The 10,339-nt window shown below is 43.5% G+C and overlaps 1 non-coding gene across 1 annotated transcript; it reads right to left on the reverse strand.

The window, feature by feature from the left end:
• Positions 1-5,184: 5,184 nt before the first annotated feature.
• LOC133364652 (5S ribosomal RNA) lies at positions 5,185-5,302 on the reverse strand. Its single transcript, XR_009757993.1, has one exon. It is a non-coding gene; the product is annotated as a 5S ribosomal RNA (ribosomal RNA).
• Between the last annotated feature and the right edge of the window lie 5,037 nt (positions 5,303-10,339).

The raw sequence follows: 10,339 nt of genomic DNA on the forward strand, positions 1-10,339 counted from the left end.
CATGGCTCCCATGATCCCTAATCCAGAAATTGGCTTCCATGATCCCTGATCCAGCTGTTCATTGTGGAGACAGATGTCTCCAGTGTGGCCATGGGAGCACTCCTGTATCAGCACTCCCCCAACACAACATGCTTGCACCTGTGTGCAAGCTGTCTCCAGCCAAACTTAGCTACACTGTTTGGAAAAAGGAACTTCTTGCAGATATGGTGCCAGTACCTGGAAGGCATTTCACATCCACACCAACAACTGGAACATCTCCAGATGCCAAGAAACTCAACCAACATCACATCAAATGGTCCTTGATTTTTTTCTGGTTCAATTTCCAGATTGTGTACTTCCCCATACCGCCAAGCTGATGCTCTCTCCAGAAAGCCTGAATATCTGTGCCAACTAAAATTGCTGCAACTAACCAGGACCAGGTTCTGCTGACATTCCTCTGCAACCAACAACAGAAGGATGACTATGTGTTGGCTCAGATTCATGACATACAAGATGGATCAACCCATCCACCTCCACCTATGAATAGCTTCCTGTTCCTGGGCCTCCTCTGTCTACACTCCTGCATATTTGTACCCACCAGCATTAGGGTTGCCAGGTTCAGGGTCTGAGACTGAACCTGTATCTTAAAGACAAGAGAAAGTCAGCCAAGTGCAGGTGTTCTTGCAACACTGTAATGGGAAAACCACAAGGTGGGATTCTCCCTTCCCCCTGCACAACTTTTAAAGATACAGAAGACCTCTTAGAGGCTGGGCCTGGCAACCAAGAGGTCTTCTGTATATTTAAAAGTTGTGCAGGGGGAAGGGAGAATTCCACCTTGAGGTTTTTCCCATTACAGTGTTGCAAGAACACCTGAACTTGGCTGACTTTCTCTTCTCATAAAGATGCAGGATCAGTCTCAGGCCCTGAGCCTGGCAACCCTAACCAGCATAGCTCATTTCCAAGTACTGAGACTATGCCATGACTCCCCTCTCCACCAGCATGTCAACTTGGGATTTCTGGTGGTCCCAGATATGTGAAGATGTGCACTGCTTTGTCTCCACCTGTGAAACCTGAATTCATGCCAAGGATCGCGCAGGAAAGGCAGAAGGAATGCTACTCCCATTGCCAACTTTTGAGAGTCCATGGTGGATGGTGACACTGGACTGTATCACTGAGCTATCCCCTTTCACAAAACTACACCTCCATTCTGGTAGTGGTGGATAACTCCACAAAACTGGCACATTTCTCCCCTTGCACAGGGATCCTCACAGCACAAAACAGGGTATTCTGTTCCTGCCTCATGTAGTTTGGCTCCCTGACCACATTATTTCTGATTGGGTACACCAATTCACAGCAAGGTTCTGGAAAGTGTTGCTCCAGGTGTTGAATGATAGAATTCATCTCTCATCTGCATAACATCCCCAGTCCAATGAGCAAACTGAACACATAACCTGACTGCAGCAGTACCTCTGATGCTATACCACTCACCTACAAGGCAATTGGGGCTCCCTGCCATTTACTGCAAAATTCACACAGTACACCCCATTCTTTGCCAATGATGGCTTCCATCCTAGTTACTTCCCTGGCCTTTGTCCATGCAGCAATATTCCAGCTGTGGATGAATTCATAGAGAAGTTAAGGGCTGTACACAGATCTCCAAGAACTCCTGAACCAAGCCATGGGGACCTACAAGGCAAAGGCAGGCAAGAAGTACTTACCTGGAAAACAACTATAAGCCAGCAAATGTATATGGCTATCAACAAAACAACTCCAAACCAGCTGGCCCTCCCACAAACTGGACCTGGATCCTTTCCCCATACCCCAAGTGATCAATACAGTGGCTTACAGCCGCTCCCTGCCTGATACCATAAAGGTTTATCTTGTGTTCCATCATGTGTTGTTCATCCCAGCTATTCCAGACGCCCAATTCCTACAGACAACAAGAGCCCTCATTTCCTGTACAAGTAGATGAGGAGGAGGAGGAATTTAAAGTCCACAGTATCTTGGACTTCTGTCACCACAGGGTCTGTCAAGAGTATCTTGTGGACTAGAAAGGTTATGGACTGGATGCCAGGCCCGGCCTCCAAGAGGTCTTCTGTATCTTTAAAAGTTGTGCAGAGGGGATAATTTTACCTTGTGGTTTTTCCCATTACAGTGTTGCAAGAACACCTGCACTTGGCTGACTTTCTCTTCTCCTAAAGATACAGGATCAGTCTCAGGCCCTGAGCCTGGAAACCCTAGTCTTGGAACCTGTGGCCAACATCCATGCCCCTTGACTGGTACACTGATAACACAAGCAATATCTCAACAAGCCAGGCTCTGTCACTCTGGGAGGGTGCTCCTGGGTGGGGGTGAGTGTGTGTCATAACCCTGAAGTCAGATTCCTTCAGGAGATGAAGCCCAGGACTGAATCAGAAGGGATATGGCATGCATGGCCCGCCCCAGAAGTGCTTCCACTAGATGGGCCTACTACGAGTTCCCCCCAACCCACAGATGCAGTATTGCTGTCATCAGACTTGGAAATCTCCATCATAGAAGCCCCAGTGAAACCAGAGCTTCCTCCACTCCACTGGAGTAGAAGACTGCTGCAGTGGGCTGTGCCTCTTAAACTGAGAAGGCACCTATATAGGGCACAGGGTCAGTTTGGGCTGCATTCAGATGTGGGTTTATTGCATGGTTTTTCCTGATTATCATTCTAGTGCTGTCCTGATTTCTAATGGTCATTTCACCCTTCAGTACCTGTTGCATTATGGAATTCCCCGCCCCCAATATACAACCATGTCACACTAAATTGTGCTCACACCAGTGGGTGACAAAACAGCTGATGTCATCGGATATGTTGCCACCACCACCACTGCTCACCCTTTGTGCACATGCACACTTCTGTATGCCGACCCACATTTTGTTACATGAGCGATAGTGGCGTGATGCCAAGAAAGATCCAAAGATCCCAGGTAAAACAAAACACCAAACTCCTGCACTTTTCCAGGTTAGCGGGGTTGCCAACAGATGTTTTTCTGGAAGCAATTAACACTGAAATGAGCACTAAACCTCCACTTGATTATGCTAGGTTTTCAGAAGTAGCTTTTATGCCATGTGAAAGATCACATAAAATACAAAAATTAACAGGAAAAGAAATGTTGGGAAAATGGAATAAAGTTCTGTCTGAATGCAACCTTAGTCATTGCTAAAGCAACATCAAAGTTCTAATTGCCCCCAGCCTGAGCTTTGCCTTGAATCAAGCCTTGCCTGAGATCAGTGCTAGCAACTGTGGGTAGTTAGCCAGTGGGTGCATTAGCATGGGAGGATATGGTCATACATTCGTTTGAACCAACTTAGTTCTGGTCCATTCCAATTTTAATTTGTTATTAAATGAATGCACACCCTAATTTCTTTCCATTTTCTTTTATTAACTCTAGAACCATAGCTGTATTACAATTGTGTGAGGGGGAGAGTGGGGCTGTACTCCTGGACCCCATCCACCACCCCACATCCCCAACAGCCTGGCCTTACCATAATCCATGCCATGGGGGCTGAAGCTCTGAAGAAGGGAGCCTGCTGTATACACACAAGTTATCCACATGATTTAGTCCTCCTCTGCACTACAGATTATTATACCACTTTATACAGCCATGACTTCCTGCAAAGAATCCTGGAAACTGGGAAGAGCTATAATTCCCAGTGTGGTTTAACAACTAATCCCTCTACCCAGGAAATTCTGGGAATTGTAGCTCTGAAGGGAACAGGGGGCCCTTAACATCTCTCAGCATCCTTAACAAACTACAGTTCCCAACATTCTTTGGGGGAAGCCAGGGGTGTATAAATCAGTATGATAATACTGCTTTAAATATGTAGTGCAGATGGGGCCTTAGATTCATAAACTATTTAGCGAGCTTCCCGCATCAGACTTTCAGCACCAACATGTGGACAGCAGTGGAGTGGGCCATCGGTGGTATGATGACATGAATGGGGACAATTGGTGCAGCCTTGTTCTCCCACTCCATACAATTGTAATTATGTGGACCAGGGAGCCCCTTTCCCTCTGTCAGAGAATATCTGAATAGGCAATTTCCCCTAAAACTACCAGTAATTAGTCATATGGGCTCCTGCTGAGAGGAAGGGCGGGATATAAATTTAATAAATAATGCATAAATAAATTTGGAGTAAACACAGCTCCACCATTCTGCATGACACTGGATATGGTCTCTGTGATATTACCTTTCAAACTGAGTCTTTTCTTGGACCGCTGTATTTGAGACTGTACACAAGGCTTTACCAAATGCCAGGGAAGACACCAATGAATAAATGATCTTACCAGTTGTTTGACTTATTTGACTTATTCAACTTATTAGTCGCTTATCTGGCTGAATTGTCAGCCACTCTAAGCGACATACAAAGCAGAACATGCAAACATCAAAACATTAAGAGACTAACAATAAAAACTAGCAATAATGGAAAAGCTAAAAAAACAGGAACAGCAAACCAAAAACATTCATCTTCCTGGTAAAGGACAGTCCCCAAACAAATGTCACTAAGAGCAGGGGTGGGGGGCAAGGCAGGTGGAAATGCTTGCCCCTTGATGGTCCCAGCACAGTCTCATCCCTGCAGCAGCACAACTCAGCCTGCAGCAGCACAACTCAGCCTGCAGCTCCTCCTGATAAGGCCCAGGCAGAGGGGTGGGGCAAGGCAGGTGGAAATGCTTGCCCCTTGATGGTCCCAGCACAGTCTCATCCCTGCAGCAGCACAACTCAGCCTGCAGCTCCTCCTGATAAGGCCCAGGCAGAGGGGTGGGGCAAGGCAGGTGGAAATGCTTGCCCCTTGATGGTCCTAGCACAGTCTCATCCCTGCAGCAGCACGACTCAGCCTGCAGCTCCTCCTGATAAGGCCCAGGCAGAGGGGTGGGGCAAGGCAGGTGGAAATTCTTGCCCCTTGATGGTCCCAGCACAGTCCCATCCCTGCAGCAGCACGACTCAGCCTGCAGCTCCCCCTGATAAGGCCCAGGCAGAGGGGTGGGGCAAGGCAGGTGGAAATGCTTGCCCCTTGATGGTCCCAGCACAGTCTCATCCCTTGTTCTTATTACAATTGTTGTTATATGTGTTCAAGTCAATTATGACTTATGGTGACCCTATGAATCTTTTTGGGATATATTGCTAGAGTTTTCATGGTAAGAGATATGCAGAAGTGGTTTACCATTGCCTTCCTCTAAGCCTACAGCACCTGGTATTCCCAGGCGGTCTCCCATCCAAGTACTAACCAGGCCTCACCTGCTTAGCTTCCAAGATCAGATGAGATTGGGTGTGTCCAGAGTAATATGGCCATAGGCCTTATTACGATAGGGCTAACTAAAAGAAGTTGCAGTATTTTTCTTGTATTCATTAGAATTTCTCTCAAGTAGGATTAGATCCTGTTCAAACTTGACCGGTTAATATTTGGATGCATACCTTTCACATAGTTTATAGCCTAGGCTAGAGCACAGAAGACCTCCTATCAGTTTTCCCATTCATCCTATGAAATGTATAAGTTAAAATGCCTCAAATGGTTCCAACATCAATATGTAGAAGAAAGACGGCCATGTTGCCCTTCTCAGAGAGCATAAATTGTCATTTATTGTTTTCTAAATGCCAGGAGTATCAGAAATGAAATGCGAAAGGTGTAAGAGCAGCAGCAAACATTTTGATTCATTATCACTAGAGGAAATTAGAATTGCTGCTACGCGTTGGGCTGAAACAATAACTTAATGGTGCACCGATTATTATAGCCATAGATATAGATAGCTCTTGACTTCTGAAATGCAATAAACTATCAGGGTTAATAACACAAAAAATTGTCTTGTGGATCAAACTAAGGTCCATCTAGTCCAGCATTACGTTGTCAACAGTAACCAGCTAGATTAGGAACAACTTTTTTTAAAAAAATAAGGATTTTAACCTGTTGTAAAAACATTTGCTGTTCTCCACCTATTTCATGCTCAGTACCCAAGTCATGTCTACTCCATACCCAAAATCATTTCAACAGGTTTCCACGCCCACCAGTATTTCATTTACCAGCTTGTGCAACACCTAAAATTCAGGGAGAAAAACTCTGCACATGTTAAGGATTGCGCATAGGAATTATAATATACATCAGTTTTGGCTTCTCTCAATTTCTTATTTTTCTAGTTTTAAATTCAGTTTGTCCCATTTCTACATCAATTCACTTTTAAAAAATGTTGCATGAGAATTCATATGAATTTTAGTGCTCATTTCTAATGTACAATTTTGTTCATAATTTTGCCTAATATACACATTTTTACAAATTTTACAATTTCCACGAATACAATGCACTTTATATATTACTATCACAATTATGTGGTAGCTATCAACAAAATTCAACAAACTCTAGATGTATGATAGTGATACAAATCAAGAAGATGTTTGTAATATCTAAATTACCATTTCTATTTCAAGAATTTCAAGAATTTGTAAGTAGTAGTAGATGCATTAGGAAAATGACAAGGGATTCTTCAGTCTTTTAGCAACAGCGTCACCATCATCAAATTTAATGCAGCTGGTGCAAAATGTGGCAGCAAGACTGCTCACTGGAGCAGGTTATCGCCAACATGTCTCTCCGCTACTGAAAGAATTGCACTGGCTACCTATTAGCTACTGGACTAAGTTCAAGGTTCTAGTTTTGGTATATAAAGCCTTATACAGCTTGGTACCAGGATAATTGAAAGGCAGTTGTATCCCTTATATACTCAGTCAACCACTGTGCTCTGCAGGTGAGGGCCTCCCGCAGATACAATCTTATCAGGAGGTCCATTCTGCACAACATAGGAAATGGACCTTTAGTGTAGTGGCGCCAACCCTTTGAAATTCCTTCCTCTTAAATATTCGATAGGCACCATCTCTGTTATCTTTTCGGCACTTACTGAAGACCTTCCTCTTTCAACAAGCCTTTTAAGTAGAGACCTTATCCCAGTCTGCATCTGTGTTGGAATTGCTTTTTAATATATTTTAAACCTTTTAAAAAATGTTTTTAAAGCTTTTTAAAAAATGTTTTTAAAGATGTTTTGTTTTAATGTGTTTTTAATGGTTGTTGTGTTTTAATATATTTTGAAGTCTGTTTTTATGATGTTTTAAAGTGTTTTTAGTGCTTTTGTTTGCCGCCCTGGGCTCCTACTGGGAGAAACGACAGGATACAAATCAAATGAAATAAATCATATAAATAAATAAATAATTTGTCAGTAGCTTTATATATATATATATATAAAAGCCTCAAAGTGACTTAGCAAGAGAAAATACCATAAATAAAAGCAAACTGTAACAATCATTAGGTTGGATCCAGTTTGGTGTCCAGCACACAGACAGAGCCTTCCATCCATGGAAGGGCTTTTTTATCATTTGCATTTGAGCATTATGAGAGAAAAATCACATCCATGTACATGTACATTTAACTGAAGTCATTTAAGGGAGTCACACATTTTATACTGTTTCTGTGTCTTTGATGACTGATAAGAACCATTGTATATCAATTTTCTATGTATTTTTAATATTAAAAAGCAATAAAATATTGATAAAAATCCAAAATGTTTAGGTGGCAGAGAAAAACAGACCCTGTTCTATAATATCCTTGAGGCATTGGAATGAAATGCCACAGGAAGTTTGCCAGTGTGCTTCCTTATGATGATATAGAAAGCTTTGCCAGTTGTATATTTTTAGGAAAGCTTTGGAAGCTGAATTGGCCATGTTCCTGTTATGCAGTTCTTTAAGTGATCTGGTGCTACTGCTTGTAGGAGTTTGTGGATTTCTGCCCCTGGTGTTTTTATTGTTAATTTTATTATATGGTGATTTGTTACGACTGATAATGTGATTTTTCCCCTAATGGCTTCACTGTAAGCTGTATTGAGCATTTGGAAAGGAAAAGCACAACTGTTTTAAATAAATTGTTACTGTATAGGATTATGGGGTTGGTATGGATTATATCTGTGAGTAACCTCCCAACCTATATTCCTATGCCTGCAGAGATGAAGCACAGAGATGTTTTTATCAGAGAAACCTGCTCTACTGGTCAAAGAAGTTCCTTTCAAATGCTAATGGGTCAGAAGTGGCCTCATTAATATGTGTAAGGATGTGGCTAAGAAAAGATCTGTTGCCATAGTGATGAGGGCAATGGGTATCCCTCACCCTTCACCAGCTGGAGCCAGGAAGTGGTCTGTGTGTTTTCCTGAGTTTAGGGAAAAGCTGGAAGCTGGAAAAGACACAATGAGGCTTGCTTGCTCTCTGAGCTGAATCCCAAGCGATGTCTTTGAGGTGCCTCCCTGGAAGCCTGTTGGACTATTACTGCTGAGAACCCCTCTATCTTACACTCAGATTGTATACATGTGTAAATAAACCAACAAATAACATAAAGACACCACAGTCTCCACTGACCTTCTTTCCAAGGAAACCAAACCCTGAGTTAGCGCAGGAACCCCTGGAAGTCTCACATTGTTAAGATATAGGGTTTATGAAAAACACAGAAAATAAACATATCCCAGTTGGCAGTGGCTCTCTGAAGATGCCTTACCTGCTGTCTCAAGATGCAATGAAATGGACCTGGGATCTTACACATACAAACCATATGGTCCCTCCACCAATGCTGGTTTATTTTATTTTATTATTTGTTAAATTTATATCCCGCCCTTCTCCCAACAGGAGCCCAAGTGCGTTATCAGTTGCCCAATGGTTATGCAAATGGTAGCACAGTGCAGAGGGGAAAATCTATTTCTTGGATACAAGTAGCAACACAGTGAGATAGTCCACCTTTACTATATGCACTACATTTACAGTATTTACTGTGGGTGTGCACATTCAGACTCAATTAGCTAGAGTGACAAGTCATACAGTTGCACTGATAACTTGTAAGCTTGATCAGCATCCTGGATTAGATATACAGGAATACCCCGCATTAACGTACGCAATGGGTCCAGAGCGAGTACGTAAACCGAAAATGTACTTAAAGTGAAGCACTACCTTTTTTCACTTATCGATGCATGTACTGCACTGCAATCATCATATACAGGCATAACTGATGTAAATAAGAGAAAGACAGAGGGAGTGTAACTCTGTTGACTCTCCTTGATCTCTCAGCGGCTTTTGATACCATCAACCATGGTATCCTTCTGGGGAGGCTTGCGGATTTGGGAGTTGGAGGTACTGCTTGGCAGTGGTTCCGCTCCTATCTGGCAGGTCGTCTCCAGAAAGTAGTGCTTGGGGAGCACTACGTGATACCCTGGGCGCTCCAATATGGAGTCCCGCAGGGATCAGTTCTGTCCCCCATGCTCTTTAACATCTATATGAAGCTGCTGGATGCTGTCATCAGGAGTTTTGGAGTGCGTTCTCATCAGTATGCTGATGATACGCAACTCTACTTCTCCTTTTCATCTTCTTCAGGTGAGGCTGTCAAGGTCCTAAACCGATGCTTGGCCGCGATAATGGACTGGATGAGAGCGAACAAATTGAAGCTCAATCCAGACAAGACTGAGATGCTGTTAGTAAATGGATCCCTTGACCAGTTGGATGTTCTACCTGTTCTGGATGAGGTTACACTCCCCCTGAAGGAGCAGGTGCGCAGCTTGGGAGTCCTTCTGGACCCGTCCTTGTCACTTGAGGCGCAGGTGGCCTCGGTGGCACAGAGTGCTTTTTACCAACTTAGGCTGGTAGCCCAGCTACGCCCGTATCTGGACAGGGAACATTTTGCTTCAGTTGTTCATGCTCTGGTAACCTCAAGATTGGACTACTGCAATGCACTTTACGTGGGGCTGCCCTTGAAGATGATTCGGAAACTGCAGCTTGTGCAGAATGCGGCGGCCAGATTAATAACCGGGACCAAACGGTTGGAACATGTGACACCTATTCTGGCCGGCTTGCACTGGCTGCCTATATGTTTCCGGGCCCGATTCAAGGTGCTGGTTTTAACCTATAAAGCCTTACACGGCACGGGCCCACAACACCTGATGGAGCGTCTCTCCCGATATGAACCTACCCGTACACTACGCTCAACATCGAAGGCCCTCTTCCGGGTGCCTACTCGGAAAGACGCCCGGAAGGCGACTACAAGAAAGAGGGCCTTCTCGATAGTGGCCCCCAAACTATGGAACACCCTTTCTGACGAGGTACGCCTGGCGCCTACTTTATTATCTTTTTGGCACCAGGTGAAAACCTTCCTCTTTGCCCAGGCGTTTTAATATTTTAATATTTCTATCTTTTAGTATTTTAGTATTTGTATTAATGTTGTGGAGATGGTTATATGTTTTATCTTTTCTGAATTTTTTATTTTTGATTTGTATTTAATATGGGTTTTTGTGTTGGTTTTGTCTTTGTTGTATGTATAAACTGTT

This window comes from Rhineura floridana, chromosome 9, assembly GCF_030035675.1.
Source record: "Rhineura floridana isolate rRhiFlo1 chromosome 9, rRhiFlo1.hap2, whole genome shotgun sequence".
Lineage (NCBI taxonomy): Eukaryota > Metazoa > Chordata > Lepidosauria > Squamata > Rhineuridae > Rhineura > Rhineura floridana.